Source organism: Taeniopygia guttata, chromosome 31 (genome assembly GCF_048771995.1).
Source record: "Taeniopygia guttata chromosome 31, bTaeGut7.mat, whole genome shotgun sequence".
Classification (NCBI taxonomy): domain Eukaryota; kingdom Metazoa; phylum Chordata; class Aves; order Passeriformes; family Estrildidae; genus Taeniopygia; species Taeniopygia guttata.
Genome location: NC_133056.1, coordinates 2,833,947 through 2,853,306, shown reverse-complemented (window position 1 = coordinate 2,853,306; position 19,360 = coordinate 2,833,947). Strand labels below are relative to the sequence as shown.

Here is a 19,360-nt window from a genome sequence, read left to right as displayed (position 1 = left end):
GTGCTGCTGCTGTCCTCCCCCGCTGAGCCCCCTGTGATGAGCTGCAGATCATTACTGTGAGCGAAGGGGGGAACAAAGAGCCAGGGAATGGACGTGCTGCGGGGTGCCACGGCTCCCAAAATGCGCCGCTCTAATCATCTCCCCTAGAAACTGATGAGCTGGGTGACCTTTCTGCTTGAAAAACCCTTCGGTGGCTCCCTCAGAGGTAACTTCCCAGCCTAACACACTTGCTGGTATTCAGGAGTGCTCCTGGTAAGTGGGCTGATGGATGCTCTGCGTCTCCGTGGGCAGCACAGCCACAGCAGTAACGAGCCAGCGCTCCAATGGGCGCTTCTCGGCTATAAAAGTTGTCCTCAGATATTCTCAAAGGCTTTGATATGGCAGAGAGGGTTGAAGAACGGCAACGCAGGCGGCTTTTCGTCAAACTTCATTTTTTAAAGTATTTGTGAGCCGGAGGCAGCGTTTGCAGGCTAATTGGGAGCACGGGCAGCCGTCGGCGATCAAACGTCAGCGCGAGGATTCCGATGCTCTCACCTCCCTGAACTCTCCAGCTCTGGCTAATCAGCCTCCAGAGGGAGGATCACACAGCACTGGCATGTGGCATTCCCTAGGGGATGCGGGGGTCAGGGTAGATAGAGGAGGAGGAGGAAGGTTTGTGCCAGAACCACTTCACTCGGGGATGTTCAAAGCCTGTGTCTCTAAGTGATGAAGGGCAGCTCAGTTGAATAGAATTAACTTCCCAGTTTAAATGAATTACCAGGAAAAAGTGGTCAGCACTTGCTGTTGAGATTAATTTCTCTGCCAAATCTGCAGCATCTTGTTAAAAATGATGCTCCTGCTCAGCTTCTGGGGTGAGGTGGGTGCAGGAGGGTGTGGACAGCAAAAATGAGGGTCAAAATGCAGGGGAGGTCTCCGGGGAGGTTTTGCATTTGGTTCAAAATCAAGAGAAACGGTGCTTGTCAACATTTGCAGAAGCAGGATGGGAATGGAGCATCCAGACCTCTCTCCCTCCAGGACAAGCTGGAGCAGCAGGGCTGTCCTCAAGTTGGGTTTAACCAAGGTGTGCAGGGACCTCAATGGGCTGTGGGGCTCTCTGAGAGCCATTGGTCCCCAGTACCCCAAAACTGCAATGGGGCCCTGCCACACTCCCCACCAGCTGGTCACACCTCTGTTGTTTCCTTAGGAACCAGCTGAAAGCTGCATGTTACTCACTGGCAGCAATACACAGGTTTTCAGGGAAAGATGGGAACCTTTCCAGCCTGCTCTGTATCAACCTTTACGTTTTAAGCTGGGCCAACACAAGGCTTCTCATGAGGCTTTCCTTTTTATGAAATTTCATAAAAATCATAGAATTGTTTGAGTTGGAAGGGACCACTAAAGGTCCTCTAGTTTCAACGCCCTGGAATGAGCAGGAACATCATCAACTAGATCAGGTTCTTTAAAGCCTCATCCAACCTGACTGTGGCTGTTTCCAAGAATGGTGCATCAACAGCTACTCTGGACAGCCTATGTCAGTGTTTTAAAAGAAATAAATATTCCAGTTGTAGAGGTGCTGCTGGCAGCATGATTTTTTTGTGGGGAAAAAAGCCTGGCCCAAACAAGAGAGAGATTCTTTGGTGTTTAACCCCATCGATTTAGAATTAATTTCCTTGATCCTGCCAGGGGGTTCCATGTTCAGTACAGGCAGATTTCAATTTTCCCATTATGTGGCCTGTAGGAAACACTCACTGATGAGTTTCTCAATGCCTGCACTGTGTGCATACCCCAGAAACCAAAACACATTCACTTAATGACATGCAGACTGTGAGTATCAGATAAAGGAATGTTGTTAAAATGGAGCTAAATCCCTCCCTGGGTTTTAATTGAGGCTTACAAAGCCTGGCTGCCTTTCTGTGAGCCCCAGACAGCCATCACTGAGCCTGCCTGGTGCTCCAATCTGGTTGGATGCACTTGGAAAAATCCTCTGTGCAGGAGGAGTGGGGCAGTGGGTGGTGGAAGTGTCTTTGATTTGATATCCTCCACCAGGCACCTGCAAGGACAGGGAGGTTTCAGCTGGGGGATGAAAGAAATACCAGAAGGACAGACCTTGGCCTGCATGAGCTTGGAGTCGTTTGTCATTTCCTACTGTCACCCACACACAAATACTTTGTGTCACAGAGTTGTTGTTCTGGTAAGTCTTTGTCTTGTTTGGTTTCAAAAAGCCAGTAAAAATAAAACAACCCACATAGAGTGTGGTCCCAGAGCTATAACCAGACAATATTTTTAAAAAAGTAAGTTTTTATATCATTTTACTTTTTTCTTGAAATCATATCTGGTTTTGATTTTGGTTTCTTGTGGTTTTTTTTGTTTTGTTTTGTGGGGTTTTTTTTGTTCTTTTTTTTTTGAGAGTCCATTCTCATGCCTGAGAGGTGTGGAAATACATCAGATTTTGTACTTAAAGCAGGCATTTATGTCTCTACCTCACTCATATATTCATTACACTTTAACCAATATTTCTCTGTCTGCAGTACTTGATTACATTATTCCAACTCATAGAAAAAATAAGAATTACTAGTGGTAATTAAAACCCTACCATACTTATAGCAGGTTTGCATGGACAGGTTTTGGTAAGAGAGGGGCTCTAGGAGCACCTTCTGTGAGAGCAGCTGCTCCTCCATGTCCCACAGAGTCAATTCCAGCCGGCTCCAGGACAGACCGGCTGCTGGCCAAGGCTGGCCCAGTTAGAAATGGTGGTAACGCCTTTGGGATAAGAGATTTAAGAAAATGGGTGATCCTGGAGCTGTGACTGTGAGCAGGGAGGAGCAGGGTGAGGATATGTGAGAGGAGCAGCTCTGCACACCCCCAGGGCAGGGCAGGGCAGGGCAGGGCAGGGCAGGGCAGGGCAGGGCAGGGCAGGGCAGGGCAGGAGGGGCAGGAGCTGCTCCAGCTGCTGGAGCTGATTGCCCTGAGATTCCCTGGGCAGTCCCTGGTGAGGCAGCTGGGCCCTGCAGCCCATGGAGGGCACGGAGGGCAGAGATGCACCTGCAGCGCCTGCAGGAGCCCGTGCCGGAGCAGGGGGATGCCTGAGCGGAGGCTGCGACCCCGTGAGAAACCTGTGCTGGAGCAGGGAGCTGGCAGGGACCTGCAAACCCCTGGAGAGGAGCCCACGCTGGAGCAGGGTCCTGCCATGACCTGTGAGCCCATGGAGGAGCGAGCCACGCTGCAGCAGTTTGTGGAGAACTGCTGTCCGTGGGATGAACTCACCGTGGAGAAGTTCATGGAGAAGTGTCTCCAGGAGGGACCCCTGGCACAGCAGGGAACGACTCCTCTCCCCGAGCAGCAGGAGAAACAACAGGGGATGAACTGACCTGAGCCCCCATTCCCTGTCTCCCTGCACCCACTGGGGGGGAGGTAGAGCTGGGAAGGAGGGAGGGAAGGGCAGAAGGTGTTTTTAAAGCTTTGTTTTACTTCTCACTGTCCTGCCCTGATCCAGATAGCAATTATTTCCGTTAATATCTCCAATTTTGAAAATGTTTTGCCCATGATGGCATTTGCTGAGCGATCTGTCCCAGTCCTTAGCTCAACCCATGAAGCCTTCATTCTGTTTTCTCTCTCCTGTCCATCTCTGGAGGGGAGTGAGAGAGCAGCTTTGGTGGGTGCCTGACATCCATCCAGGGTGAACAGACAACACTTCCTTTCCTTCATTCTTTCTTTCCAGAGGTCACTGTGAAGGGGTTGAGTGGGGCTTGGATGGAGGGAGTGAAGGTGGTGGGGAGTGGTGGGGACAGGAGCCACAGGAATGTGGGACAGGCATCAGATGGGCCTGGGCAGCTGTCAGGGGGCACAGCCTGTCCCCCTGGCCCAGCAGCAGGGGACAGGGGGCACGGCCTGTCCCCCTGGCCCAGCAGCAGGGGACAGGGGGCAAAGCCTGTCCCCCTGTCCCAGCAGCAGGGGACAGGGGGCACAGCCTGTCCCCCTGGCCCAGCAGCAGGGACAGGGGGCATGGCCTGTCCCCCTGGCCCAGCAGCAGGGGACAGGGGGCACGGCCTGTCCCCCTGGCCCAGCAGCAGCCCCGTGCCCTGCCCAAGGCGCTCCCAGCAGGGGCTGGGCCCCAGAGGCAGGGGGAGACCCCAGTCCCGGGGCAGTGTTTCTGCCCCGTCCCCTGTCCAGCCCAGCCTGCTCCGTGTGCGCAGTGACCGCTGGCACGGGCTGCACTGGACACTGTGACCTGCTGGGGACACTGAGAGCTGCCCCGCTGTGACACTGCCCTTGGGATTTCACAGGCACCAAACAAACCCCAGCCAGCACCACCCCTTGTCATGTCCCAGGCACCAGGGCACATCCCAGCCCTGTTCCTGGTGATGTCCCAGGCACCAGGGCACATCCCAGCCCCACTCCTGGTGATGTCCCAGGCACCAGGGAACATCCCAGCCCTGTTCCTGGTGATGTCCCAGGCACCAGGGCACATCCCAGCCCTGTTCCTGGTGATGTCCCACGCCCTACGAGTGTCCCAGGTGTGGGAAGAGCTCGTCACACAGCTCAGCCTTGACCCAAAACCAGCAGAGGCACCACGAAGGGCGGCCCTGTGAGTGCCCCAGTGTGGGAAGAGCTCCGTGCACTGCTCCAGCTCCATCCCCCACAGGAGGATCCGTGCTCGATGATCCCCAGTGAGCCCCGGTGGGCAGACCCCCGGTGACCCATGGTGCTGCTGATCCATGCTGGGAAGACACCTGGCTGGGGGCTCCACATCCTCCTGGCCCCCCTGGCCTGGATTATCTTTTCATTTCTCTTTGCTCTTTCAAAACTCTAAAAAGCAGGTAAAAATAAAGATGTAAAGCTAAGACAAGGATGGGGACATGGGGCGGGTCTTGCAGGGGATGTGGGGGATGCTGGGTTTGAGGGACTTGAGGATTCCTGGGAGGGACCTGGGAGTTGCTCAGGGCTTTGGGCACCCCAGGCTGAGCGGCTCCAGTTGCACTGGGAGACCCTGGTGGAGGTTCTGGGCAGCTGGTCAAGGACCCCCTGCCCTGGAACTGTCCCCATGTGTCCCCATCCCATAGCCCGGTCCCCCTGCAGTGGCTGCCCCATTCCTTACTCCCCTTCCATAGTCCCCTTGCCCCTGCCTGTTCCCATGTCCCCCCTGTCCCATTCCCGTCCTGCTCCCACACCAATCCGGACCCCATTCTCGATCCCTGTACCGTATTCCCTGTCCCTGTCCCCATTCCCAGTCCTATTCCCTGTCCCCATTCCTGGTCCCTGTCCCCATTCCCTGTCTCTGTCACCACTCCCATTCCCTGTCTCCATTCCCATTCCCCATTCCCTGTCCCCATTCCCATTCCCTGTCCCCATTCCCGGTGAGACATTTATTTGGAAGAATTAAGAATTTTAGGAAGTTAAGATGATAGTTAAATTAGATGTTGCTGACTTAGTGGAAGTAGATAAATAGGCTTTGTTCCTAGTTAACAGTATCTGGATCTTAGATAAGATACCCAGGATCTATTAACTCATTGCTTGTCAGCTTTATGTTTGGGTAGCTGTGCTTATAATGAGAAACAGAATGTGACAAACAGATTTCAGGGACACAAAAACAGTTGCAGACTTCCCCTACTTTAGGAATCCATTAAGCACAGGAAAACGGCAAGGATTCATTTGTCACGTGTGCATGGGAAAGGCAGAAAGGTCAGAACGAGGAAGACTTATTTTACTTCTTCATTTTGGAGACCCCTCCCCAAAATGGACCCCCGACTCATTTCAGGGAACAGAACTACACATGCTTAATAGCCTTTCTGCCAATTAGCATATGAAGCAGAGCAGAGGAAGTGACTGAGATATGAATATGCATTCATATTTTGTGTATTCAAGACTTCTATAAATAAAAAAGCTTTGTAATACCTGTGATTTTTGCAGTGTGCATTAGGGAATTATCCCAGGTACTGCCCGGCTGTCTCAATAAACATACACTTTCTAAATTTAAACTCTTAGAGAGTTTTTGTCCGTCTCAGTTGGATATCGATATTGGATCGATATTCATATTTTAGTAAATCATTTTCGTAAAGAAGTCCTAGTATGTGTATTAATATGTATTTTCTTAATATTCTAGCAATTATTCTTGCATTGCTTCAAGATATAAGTTAACTTTGCATAAATTAATAGTATTCAAAATCCATGTTCTGTTCCTATTACTATTTATTATACAAAGAAAAAAGGGGAAAGGGGTTGGATTGAGGGTACACCCTCCTCCCCTCTGAGTCTGTTCTCATGTTTTACAATAAATCCTACAACAGTACAATACAGATGCCTTAAATATGGACACTGGAAACCACAGACAGCATTACAAATGATCACCTGCCTCATGGACAGTTCATAGAAGGACTTGATTTGTTTACAAATTATTTCTCATGTTTACAAACAGTTTTTCTGTTTACAGACTGTTTTCTGGGAGTTCGGTTTTTCTCCAAGGGATCAAGTGCTTAAAGGTTGTTTTTTAAAATTGGATTTTTCTCTGACGGTTAAATGGGCTCAGGGTTAAATAGCTTTCTGCTTTTAGAGATAAGTTCAATTTGTAACTGAGAATCATTATGCCTGTGGCCTGAGTTCTCCCCTAACAGTTCCTGGAGGGGAACGCTGCAGCTCCAGTGTAAATTAGATGCACGCTGTCCTCTGTCACCATGTTTGCAAAGGGCCCTTGCAGATGGGTGACAGAGAACAATACACAGAATTTTATAAAGAAAGGTGAGATGTTACCATGATTGACAGGGGTCTTGACCAATCAAATATCTCCCAAAACTGCAGGCACCTCACGGGCCAGAACCTGAAGGGGCGTGGAGCTCAAACCAATGAGAGCTTCCAGGCCTGGTCTTTCAAATGCCCTGTGTAAGGGGGGGCGTGGGAAATAAAATCTCTCTATTGCCCCATGAACTCGGGAGGAGCAGTCTTTGTCTCCTGTGCCCTCGCTGCCCCACCAGACCAAAGAGATGTTCACCAGGGCCCTCCCTGTTTGTGGCCGTCCAGTGCCGAGCTGAGCAGGCAGCCAGTTGTGTTTGCACGTGAGCTGCCACAGGAAGACACACAGCAGCTGGAGATTTGAATAGCAGGGCTTGGGCCAATTCTTTGTCTTTCAGAGTGCAAGAAAGACACAAAAGCACAAGAAAACATGACAGTGTTTCGGTGGATTCTCTTTGTCCTGTGAAGTTGAGTAGCTGTTGGTGTTTCTGTGCTGCTGCTAATCCCTTCCGTGAAAAAATCATTCCGGGAAGGAGCAACAACATCTGACACGCACCAAGTGTTGCCACCAGTTGCTCCAGGTGCTGCTACCAACAGCCCCTGTAGGACGGAGCACAGCCCCAAATGCACACCAAAAGCCAGGGAATCTCAGGAAAATGGGAAACTGGACAAGACAAACACTGATATGAACCAATGTGGTTAATCAAATGTTCTCCATTTATTCGAGATAAGATGGTAGTTTATATAAGCTTCTACATAGTTTACAGAAACAAAGGCACTCTGATTGGTAGGTTTACATTGTTTACCTTTTCCTTAAAGTGGCTTACACTATAAACGTATACTAATTCACACCCAGACAGCCCAGTGGTCCACGTCACACCTTAATACTATTTCTATCTGCGCCCCAAGCTCTGAATTTCTAACTGCATCAGAGGCTTGAAGGCCTCACAAGGCCCAAATCTGAGGCCTAGACTGGAGTAGCTCAACTCTCATAACTCATGTCCTCTTTCTCTGAAAAATGCTGCAACACACACCAGCTTTGGCTGCCCTCTGGCAGAGAAGCCCTTTTGGGGCACAGGTTTCTGGGGCAGCAGACGGGCACCGGGGCTGCCAGGGCTCGTGGGAACTCTGCTTCGGTGGGGACTGTGCCTCAGCGGCTGATGTCAGCGCTCCCCGGGCCCCAGGCTCAGAGCAGCATTCCTGCCCTGGCCCACACGTTCCTGGTCTGTGTCACACGGCCGTGCTTAGGATGGCCACCATGTGGGACGTGTCCCGAGGAGGCCGTGCCAGCTTCTGTGCAGGGCCCCGTGCCCTTCCCGCCGCGGCTGCGTCGGCAGCTGCGGGGGCTCCTGCTGCTCTGAGCCCGCAGAGCAGGGCAGCGTTTGCTGATGGTCTGAGCCGTTCCTAAAGATCCTGTTGGGCTGTCTGACACACCTGGGGCAAGGCATTCCTTCCAACCTGGGCCACTCTGGGGGGCTGGGGGTGGCCCCAGGGCAGGTGGCAGAGTGTGCGAGGGCCCTTTGTGACACGGTGCAGCATGGTCACCATGGAATGGAACGGGACAGGGTATCCAAGGGCCCTTTGTGACACGGTGCAGCATGGTCACCGTGGAATGGAATGGGACAGGGTATCCAAGGGCCCTTTGTGACACGGTGCAGCATGGTCACCGTGGAATGGAACGGGACAGGGTATCCAAGGGCCCTTTGTGACATGGTGCAGCATGGTCACCGTGGAATGTAATGGGACAGGGTATCCAAGGACCCTTTGTGACACGGTGCAGCATGGTCACCGTGGAATGGAACGGGACAGGGTATCCAAGGGCCCTTTGTGACATGGTGCAGCATGGTCACCTTGGAATGGAACGGGACAGGGTATCCAAGGGCCCTTTGTGACACACTGTGGCAAAGGTGTTGGCAGTGACAAGGCCACTCCACAGTGCTTGGTGCACGCGACGATACAGGACAGAGAGAACGGTGCTGTGAGGAGCCCTCTCACAGCGCACATGTTCCTTGCTGACCCAGAGCTTTCCCGAGGTATTACTCCTGCACGTGACCTCGTGGCCAGACCAGAGCACTTGGTGACCCCTGGCCTTCCCGAGGCATCTCTTCTGCAGCTGCCCTCGAGGGCAGACCGTGGCATTTGCTTTGCACTGTCCTTGACAGGAGTCTCCTGTCCTTGTGGCTGGAGCCCCCAAGACCAGAGTGCAGGACTTGCTGTTCTGTAGCCTTGCCAAGACTTCACTCTTGCAGGTGCCCTCAAGGCATAACTGCAGCACTTGCTGACTCAGACCTTTTCCTTTTCACCTTCTGCAAGTAGCCATGAATCCAGGCAGTGACGTAGAGAAGAGACCTGCGAGCGTGCCCAAGCTGGCCTGGGGGAAGGAGGAGAAAGAAGGTCCTGGAGCTGCCCCAGCACAGCAGCCTGAAGAGGTGGAGCAGTTCCAGCCACCACAGAGGGGTGAGTGGCAGAGCTGGGCCACAGGGCTGGTGCCTTCAGCCAGCTTGGCCCCATCCCATCCCATCCCATCCCATCCCATCCCATCCCATCCCATCCCATCCCATCCCATCCCATCCCATCCCCTGGGGCCATGCCCATGGACAGGATGGAATAGGGGCCGGGCAGACACCCCACAGCCGTGCTCCATGCCCTGGGGCGGCGCGGGGCTGTCCCTGCCTGGGCAGCGCAGGGCTGGGCTGTGTTCTCCGGCCTCTCCCGCAGCCCCTCAGCTCGGGCTGCGCTCGCTCTTTGCCAGGTGCAGCCGTGCAGCGCACACGAGAGCAGGAACGCACCCGTGGCCGCTTCCGCAGAACAGCGCAGGTCCCTGCAGCCATCCCCACCTGGGCTGGGCCTGCTGGCACTGCTCAGCCCAGCACTGTGCTCGGAGCACTCCATGCAACATCCCGGGCTTCTTGCCCTTCTGCTACAGACGGTTTGCAAATTCACGAAGAGGACTCGGGGGGAAGAGAGCAGCGTCACGGGTGCTGTGGTCAGAGCCCAAGACCAAGTGCTGCCCTGCTGGATTTGCTTCTGCAGGAGGGTCCTTCCAGCCCAAAGCAAGTAAGCAGCCTGTGGCCTGGCTTTTCTCCTCCCAGCAATTGCTTGGCCTCCCAAGCCACACCTGCTGCTCCCTGGAAGCCTTTGAGGCCATGGCAGTGTGGTGGCAAGGGAAGCACTTCTCTGGGGCAGCTGGGCACATTCCTTCCTCTGGCAGCTTTCCAAGTCTCCCCTGCCTTCTCCAGGTGCCTGCCATGATGAGGTACATCCTCGTGGCCAATGAGTTTCCTGAGTACAATCTGTACAGGCCCCTTCTGGATCTGACAGAGGCACAGCCCTGAGACGTGGTGATGGCTCTCCTGCGTGTGGCTCCAGTGTGTGACAGGTACGGGGCCCACGTGTCCACAAGGCTCAGCAGCCCTTCACCCTGTACAGCCTGTCCCAGGTGTCTGACCAACAGAGAATTCCAGGGCCCTCTGGCTGTTCCCTTGGCAAGCCCTGGCCCCTGCCAGCCCCCCAGCGTGCTGCCATGCTTCCCCCCTGCCCCTCAGGGGCCAGTCCCCACAGGGCTGGGCTGCCTGCGTGCTGCCAGTGAGGGGCAGTGGGCAGAGGCAGGGCTGGCAGAGCAGCTCAGCTCCCCACTGCCGCCCAGGCCACGCTGCTGTGTCCCAGACCCCTCTGAGACAGAGCTCTGACCCCACAGAGCTGCTTTGGCCATGTGGAAGAGCATCATGTGCTCGCCCAGGACTGCAGAGCCGGCCATGCTCGTACTCCTCGATGTGCTGGGGAGCTGGCCAGAGCACAGCACGTGCACCTCCGATGGGGACCACACGGCTGTCCTTGCCCTGGCTGTGAGTTTCTGCCTTTGCTGGCCCCAAGGCCACCCCTCCAGCAGCTCTCCATCCTCCCTCCCCCACGGCGTCTCCCAGCCTCAGGTGCTGGGCTGAAACCTGGCCTCGGGACAGCTTCAGGGCCACCAGACCCGGTGCTCCCCCTGCGTCTCTCCGGCCTCTCCCTCCCGTGCTCGGGCCCTGCCACACGGACACCTCGGCACTGAGCGCTGTCTCGAGGGGCTTTGTCCTTTGCAGGCAACTGTGGTGATGTGGAAGATCCTCCAGCTGCCCTGTGTCCCACAGATGGTGACCGTGTATTTCCCCCGCCTGTTTGTCCATCTGCTCTTCCAACTGTTCTTCAGCACTCTGGATATGCCAGAGCAGATCGATACCTTCTGGGAGGGATTCCAGCAGCAACACGGCCTTGCCTCCAACCCCAGCAGGTGCTCCATGCCTGTCCTCCTGTCCTTGCAAAATCCCTGGGCAGGAACCAGTGCTCCCAGTGTGACCTGGGCTTTGCTCTGCACACAGGTTTGCAGTGCGGACCCTGAAGTCCCTGCTCTGCCAAATGCAGCACGAGGATGTGGTGATGGCAATGGAACGCAAGTGTGGCTGGGACACACTGCTCTGTGCTGACACCCACCCCTGTGCCGTGGGTCTGCTGGCCAGGTGAGACCCCCTTCACACTGCTGCCTCTGATATTTGTGCTCTGTGCCTGGGGTGCCCCACACAGTCCCTGTGGTCATGGGCCAGAGGGCCTTGTCACTGAGGGACAGCCAAGCAGACTGAAAAAGGCTGGGAGAAGAGGGTGCCCACAAGGAGCCGCCTCCCAAATAGCCCAGGGGCCCTTGCAGGATGCTGGGGAAAGACCAGACCTCTGTGAGTCAGTCCTGGGAGAGGTTTGTCCCCCTGGCCCACAGTCTTGGTTACTTTGTCTCCTGCCAGGGAGATGTCCTGTGTCTCCATCCCCTTGTGCTCTCGGATTGCTCGCTACCTGCTCCGGCTGCTCAGCACACAGGAGCCACGCTGGGAGCTGCCCTCCCTGGCGTTCCTTGTGGAGGTGAGCCTGAAGGCCAGCGCTGCCTCGCTCAGCTGCCTCCCGGCTCTCTGCCCTCTCTTGGCCGCAGTGCCTGGGACGGAGCCCGCGCCCTGTGCTGCTGCCTGGGCCCGGCCCTGTGCGGTTCTGGGCTCCTGCCGGCCGGTCCCCTGTCACTGCCCTGTGCCTTTCAGGTCCTCGAGTGCCTGGAATTGAGTGAACGCGGTGCTGACAGAGTCCTGCAAATCTTGTCAAGGCACCTGAGGAGCGAGTGCAAGGAGAGGGGTCACCTGGTGCTCAGGGCCCTTCTCGAGCTCATCAAGGATCCCTCAATGGTGAGAAGGGGCAGGGGCAGAGGCTGCGCTCAGGAATGCAGTCACTTGGGCTTGGCTGGGCTTTGGGCACTGGGCCAGCTGCTCCCAGCTCTCCTGCCTCCCGCTTCAGCTGCCCAAGTGCTTTGGAACAGCCCTTTGGCCTCTAGGCCCTGCAGCAGCTGGATGGCATTTCACAAACTTGTGTTCCTCACAGAGAGAAAAAATGTGGAGCCTGACTGAAAGTCTTGTGGAGCTCCTGTGGGATGCAGATGGAGAGATAGTTAGCATGACAGCCATGCTCCTCAGCTGTATCATCTTGGACAAGGACATGCTGACACCCAGCCCCATCACACTGCAGCTGGTTGAGGCGCTCCTGCCACTCCTTGACCACGTAAGGCTCACTGCCCCCAGCCACGGCCACTGGCTGCTGCCCAGACACTTTGTGCCCTGCAGATTTGCAGGCCTGCACCAAGCTGAGCCCCGTGCAGCCAATGCTGAGGTCTCTTTTTCTTCCCTTCATACAGGACAATAGCCAAGTGCAGCTGCTCTCCATACTCCTCTTCTGAACATTGATGACTTTTCCACAGGAAAAAGAAAAAGAGGCTCTGAAGACACACGTGCACCAGAGCCTGCTGCCACTCTCCTTCCACTGCCATGATGAGAACCAGCGAGTGGCAGAGGTGAGGACTCGGCAGCTGCTGCTGTTCCCTGGCAGGGGCTGGGCTGCCTCCTGCCCTGGCACCTTGCAGGCTGCAGCCTCCTCCAGGCCTTGGCACAGGGACGGGTCCTGCGCCCTGGGCTGTGGGGCCATCTCCGCGTCTCTGCTGCTCTCCAGGCTTCTCAGGAAACGCTGCTTTGTGAGTCTGAGTTCCTGAAGAGGAGGGATCTTGAAAAGCTGGTGAAGAACCAGGAGCTGTGGAAGTTCACCGAGTGCCTGGTAAGGAGGGCCGGGAAGCCGCAGCCCCAGCCTGGAGAAGCCCCCTGAGCGCGGTGCTCGGTGTGCGGGCTGGCAGCTGTGCCCCTGCCCGCTGCTGCAGCCCGAGGCCGCGCGGGCTCTGCTCCAGGCTCCTGCGGCCCGAGCCGGGTGCCCATGGAGCCCCGGCCCGGCGGGGCTGCGGGGCCAACCCTTCCCTCCTGCCGCTCTCTGCAGCTGGCAGAGGACAGCAGCAGCGTGGCCGAGCACCTGCGCCGGGCCCTGCCCTACCTGCAGAGCCCACAGGAGCCCCTGCGAGAGGCGCCGTCAGGTTCATGGGTGAGCCACGAGCCGGGCCAGGAGGGCGTGTGGGCACAGGGCTGGCAGCGCCGCTGGCAGGGAGCTGTGCCGCTGGGCCTGACAGGCTCTGTGTTCCCAGGGATGGCCGGGAGGAGCTTGAGGGGACAGCAGGAAAAGCTCCAGCTGATCTGCAATGGTGAGACAGGGCAGCGGGCTGCCAGCGGGGGCTGCCGGGGCGAGCTGCAAGCCCTGCCCCGGCTGCGGAGAGCTCTGCTCTCCTAGGTAGAGCACACAGAGATTTCAGGGACACGTGGGGGATGCGTGGCCAGCAGCTTCGGGCTGATCCCCTTGGTCCCTGATCCCTCCCGGCCATGGCAAGAGCCGGCTGGGATGGCCCTGGCAGGGGGGGCTCCCCTCGGCTCCCCGCAGAGTCGGGATCTGACCGTGGCTCTGTTCCTCTCTCTTGCAGCCCTTGAATGCCCGACAGAGGATGTCAGTAGTGCCATGTCAGAGCTGGCACTTCAAACATTGCATGTGCTCCGGGCAATACAGAGTGGGCGATACTCCATCTTCCAGAAGGTGCAAGATTATACAGCCCTCTGTGATGTCACACTGTTATCTCTGTGCTGTCACACAGCTCTCTGTGATGTCACACAGACAGCTCTCTGATGTCACACAGTTACCTCTGTAATGTCACACTGTTATCTCTGTGCTGTCACACAGCTCTCTGTAATGTCACACTGACATCTCTGTGACATCACACAACCTCCTGTGATGTCACAAACATCTCTGTGATCTCAAAAAGCTCTCTGTGATGTCACACAGACATATCTGTGATGTCACACAGCTCTCTGTGATGTCACACAGCTTTTAGTGATGTCACACAGTATCTGTGATGTCACACAGCCCCTGTGATGTCACACAGAGCACTTGTGATGTCACAGAGACATCTCTTTGATGTCACACAGGATCTGTGATGTCACACGGACGTCTCTGTGATGTCACACAGGACCTGTGATGTCACACCACTCTCTGTGATGTCACACAGGTTCTGTGATGTCACACAGGATCTCTGATGTCACACAGCTCTCTGTGATGTCACACAGACGTCTCTGTGATGTCACACAGATGTCTCTGTGATGTCACACTGGACCTGTGATCTCACACAGCTCTCTGTGATGTCACACAGCTCTCTGTGATGTCATGCAGCCCCTGTGATGTCACACAGCACTCTGTGATGTCACATGGATGTTTCTGTGATGTCACACAGGATCTGTGATGTCACACAGGATCTGTGATGTCACAAAGCTCTCTGTGATGTCACAAAGCTCTCTGTGATGTCACACAGCCCCTGTGATGTTACACAGATCTCTGTGATGTCACACAGCCCCTGGTCTCTCACTGTGGTAGTTTATCTGTCTTCCAGCCCTTGAAGCCAAAAGTGAAGATTACAGCCCATCCTCCACTAAGCTGGAAATTCAGGCATTTTTTGGACAAAGATGTGCAGAACTAAGGTCATCTGCTGGATTCAGAGAACCAGGGTCCCAAGCAGAGTACCAGGAGACAGTGAAGAGAGCAGCAGGACTCAATGTCACTGGAGCTCCAGGCACACCTGATGCTGGCCACAGCTGTGCCTGCTGCAAGCTCCCATAGCTGCTGCCTTCCCCCTCCCTGTTGACAGCTCCCTCCCTCCAGCCCTCAAACGCTGCCCATTCCCTTTTTTTGGCCCCCATCTCATCCCTTCCCTTTCCCTTCCATTAAAAAACAGTTTGGTTTCTCCCCCTTACCTGCATCTCTGTGGAACTGAAGCGGCGCAAATCCCGGGCCCTGGGACACACAGGCCCCTGCTGCTGTTCTCTTCCACGCCGTGTTCAGTGCACACACACAGAGGAACGAGGGCAGATCAGGCTGGAGAGGTGCCTGTGCTGAAGGTGCAGTTCCACAACCCTGTGGAGTTGCAGATCTTGCTGAGCAGCCTGGAGCCCCTGGAATTTGGAAGAGCCAAGCTGAGTATGCTCTGAAGCCAGCTGTGAGGGATTCCATGGCAAGCTTCCACGGAGGGCAAAGGAGCTTGGAATGCTGGAAGTTTTCAGGAATAGCTTCCTGAAAGCTCAGCTGTGCTCCATCCCTGCACAGGATCAGGGAGAGGGCAGAACCAGCCACCATCCGGGCTTAGCAGGGAGCTTTGGGTGTGCCTGAGGGCAAAGGAAGCAGCAGCGCGGTGCCCCAGACTGGGACGCGCGACCCTGCCAGTGCCCGGAGCGCTGTCAGGCAGTGCCGGGATCCCGGCTGTGGTTCTGGTGCCCACAAGTGAGGAATGGCAGCTCCAGGCTCAGAGCCAGTCAGAAAGCCAAGCAAGTGAGAGCAGAGGGAGGGCACCCTTCCAGTCTCTCTTGGGCATGGCCGCAAAACAGCCCCTGCTGCTTCTTCCTCCGCCTGTGTTTGGGCTGTGCTGGTGGCAGAGGCAGCCAGGCTGTGCTCTGCCTTCCAGAGCCTGTTGGGAGCGGGCATGAAAAGCGCTGTGTGCACAGCAGAGAGGCCTGGAAGGTGCTGGCAAGAGCGTCCTGCGGGAGCAGGGCTCTGGGCTCTGGCTGGGAACAGCCTGGTTTTTCTGCCATGACCACAGGCTGGAGTTGAGGCAGGTGAAGAGGCACTGAGCAGCTTGTGTTTGTAGAGGGCCTGGGGATGCACCTCAGAACCTCCACCTGGAAAGGCACTTGGGGGAATACGAGCTACAGCTGGAGTGCCTGTCCTCAGAGGACCTGAAGTCCTTCAGCTTTGCCAGCGTTTCCTAAGGGTGTGTTGGTGTTCCCCAGGAAAGCTACACATTTGGGGAAATGCCTTTGGAGGACAGGGGCTTGCTTCTCAAGGACAGTGCTTCCCAGGGAGCTCCCAGTGAGCAGCTGCAAGTGTTCCCCTTTGGCTCTCTGGGGTCTTTTCAGTCCTTCAGGCATGTTGCGCTTGGCAGAGGGGCAGGGCAAGGGAGAAGGCTGTGAAGAGCAGGTTTGGCATCCACCTGGACCTGCAGGACCAACCCAAGCACCTGCAGCAAGGTGTGATTCCCCCGCTTTGGACAGAGGGGTGAGCAGAACCATCTCTGTCCAGCTGTGAGCCCCAAAGCTCTCTGTTGGAGCTGTGAATTAAAAGGCCTTTACGCACACACTTTTCACATCTTCCCTGCCTGCTGTGTTTCTACTCTTGGCTACATGCATTTGCCCTTGCTTGGTGGAAGCTGCTGTGGCCCAGGGCCAGCACAGAGCTGGGCTGGGTGGGCCAGGCAGTGTGGTGGAGAGTCTTGGCTGATCTTGGTGTGTGCCTGGCCTCAGCAAAGGCTTGGAAGCATTGCCTCCCAAATGTCCTGCTCACTGGCTCTCCCTGTGCATCTTGGAGAGCACAGCGGAGGCATTTCTGGCAGGCCAGACGCCCTCTTGGGACTTCCCCTCTCTTAGATCTTCCCCCTCGTGGAATCCCTGCTCTCCTAGAGCACCCTCTCTTCCCTTTGTCTCTCCTCTCCCCCATCACCTCAGGCCCTGCCACGTGCTTCGTCTGGCAGCTCCAGGCAGGACCTTTCACCATCCCTAATAAACCTTATATTCTAAGAGCAACCAACAGAGATCTCTCGTTTGAATCCATCCAAACCGTCCTGGAGGCTCCTGCGTCCTTACAAAATTATTTTCCCTTTTAACCCAATAACTGATCCCTTGAAGCCTGCAATGCAGGATTTTCTGTCCAGTCACAAAATATCACCCAAACCCATGAAGAAGGAGGTAAGAAGAAGGTAAATAAGAAGAACCTGTCTCCACCCTAAAACCTCCATATGCTTCATATTTATTACTATGTTCTAAAACCCCAAACTCTAAGTTTTCCACCCTGTGGTAGTATACACCTCTAACCAACTACGCACCTGTATCCCCAGTGCTATTAATCAATTTTGGAAGCCTTCTCCACAGCCTCAGGTCAAACGCAGTGTTCTCTTGTAAGTCTCTGCCTTTCAGCACAGCAAGTTTAAAATTCTCAGCATCCAGGGTTCCAACACTTACGGAATCATGGACACTCTTGTGACACTAAAGGCCTCACTGAACCATTGTGACACCACAAGGCCTCATTGAACCGAGGGGCCATTGTGACACTATGGAGTGTTGGCAGGCCAAGGGCAGTTGTCACACTGTGTGGCACCATGGAACCAAGGAGCTACAGGGCCCCATGGAACTAAGGATTCATGGAACAGTGTGGGACCCCACGGAACCAAAGGTCCATTGTGACATTGTGGGGCCTATTGGAATACTGGAGGCCATTCTGACACTTTGGGGCCTTGTTGAATCAAGGGGATCTGCAGGGCCCCATGGAAACAAGCAGACCCTTCTGACATTGGGAGTCCCCATGGAACCAAGGGCACCATGGATCCTGTGGCACCAAGGAGACCCCTGTGACCCCGCAAGGCCTCATGGAAGCAAGGGACCATTGTGACACTATGGAGCCCCATGGAAACAAGAGGCCAGCGTGACACATCTGGGCATCATGGAACCAAGGATCCAATATGACAGCACCAATGTGACACTGCAAGGCCCCATGGAAACAAGGGGCCGGTGTGACCCTGCAGGGCCCCATGGATAAAAGGGAAGAGGAAGCAGGTCTGGTTGGCTTGGCCTGGCTTGTCCAACTGCCCTTGGCATGTTGAGGGTTTCTTCTCATGTTCCCCTGAAACAGAGCCCTGGGGCTCTGGGCTTTCCTTCCAATGGAAAAGAACTGCCCTTCTCAACTAAGCATCCATGGCCAAAATGGGATTCCCCCTCCAAAATTCCCAATATCCAGGGATTGCTCCTAAACAAAAGCTGCCATTACCAATAAGTCTATTTGACCTTGTCTTCCTGAGAGCTGGCTCTCACCTGCCTTCAAACACTGAGGCTCTGTGCTTTCGTTCCTGTGGAACAGAACCATCCCTCCTGCACAGGCAACCATGGCCAAAATTGGTACTTTTCCTCCAAAATTCCCTATATGCAAGGGTTTCTCCCAGACAAAAGCTGCCAGGACAGACTGCTCTGGCTGGCCTTGGCCTCTGGTGGTCTCCCCATTCTGCCCTGCAACACTGGGGCTCTGCCCTTTCCTTCCTATGAAAAACAATCGTCTTTCTTCTTCATCCTTCATCCATCTCCTTCTTTCAGCCAGGTGTCCATGGCCAAAATTGGGATTCCAGCCCCAGAAGTCCGATAGTCAAAGATTGCTCCTACACAAAAGCTGCCATGACAGACAGGTCTGGCTGGCCTTGGCCTCCTTAGGGGGGGCTCTCACCTGCCTTCCAAACACAGGGGATCCATGCTTCCCCTCCTATGGAAAAGAACTGGCCTTCTCTTCCAGGCACAAAAAGCTGAAATTGGGATTCAACATTCACAATTCCAAATATCCAAAGGTTGGTCACAGACAAACCTGCCAGGTCAGACAGGTCTGTCTGGCCTTGGCCTCTGGTGACTGCAGAATTCATCAGATCCTGAAACACAGGGGCTCTGTGCTTTCCTTTCTGTGGAGACCATTGTGACACTGTGGGGCCTTGTGGAACCCAAGGGCCATTGTCACCCTGCGGGGCCTCATGGAAGGAAGGGGCCACACTTCAGAAGCAAGCAGAACATTGGGACACTGCAGAGTGCCATGAAACCAAGGGAACATGGAACAGGTCTGGCTGGCTTGGCATCCCAGGGGCCACCTGACAGGTCCAGCTGATCTTGGAACATCGAGGGCTGCATCTCATCAGCCCCTGGAGAAGTGGGGCTCTGTTCTTTCCTTCCTATGGAAAAGAACCATCCATGTTTCCAGGTGTCCACAGCCAAAATTTATACTCCCCCTGAAAAATTCCCTATATGCAAGGGTAATCTCACACAAAATCTGCCAGGACAGACAGCTCCGGCTGGCCTTGGCCTCTGGTGGTCACCTCTCATCTCAAGGAAGCTCTGAGGAAAGTATTTGAGCGGGTTTGGCAGCTGGAACATCAATGAGTCTCTCATCCTCTGAAAAATTCAGATGCTCATTTGATCCTATGTGTATTTTTTTTTCATTGTGCATTATGCGTGAAATATAATTTTTAGTTAAAAAATATTATTCTTATCACTCCCACAGTGTTATCTGACACAAAACTCCTCGTCTACATATGGATCCAGGTCACCTGTATAAGCAAACCCAAGAAAGTGTCCACCAGGAATTATTTGTCTCTGCTCCCATCTGTCACATCTTCTCTGGAGCTGGAGGTGCAGCCCCAGCACTTGGGAGGGCTCAGGGG

The 19,360-nt window shown here is 54.9% G+C and overlaps 1 long non-coding RNA gene across 1 annotated transcript in view; it reads right to left on the bottom strand.

Annotated features, from left to right (window-relative positions):
• The window catches only part of LOC140681105 (uncharacterized), a 399,832-nt gene that overhangs the window by 206,385 nt on the left and 174,087 nt on the right, over positions 1-19,360 (bottom strand). The gene's annotated exons all lie outside the window — the stretch shown is intronic.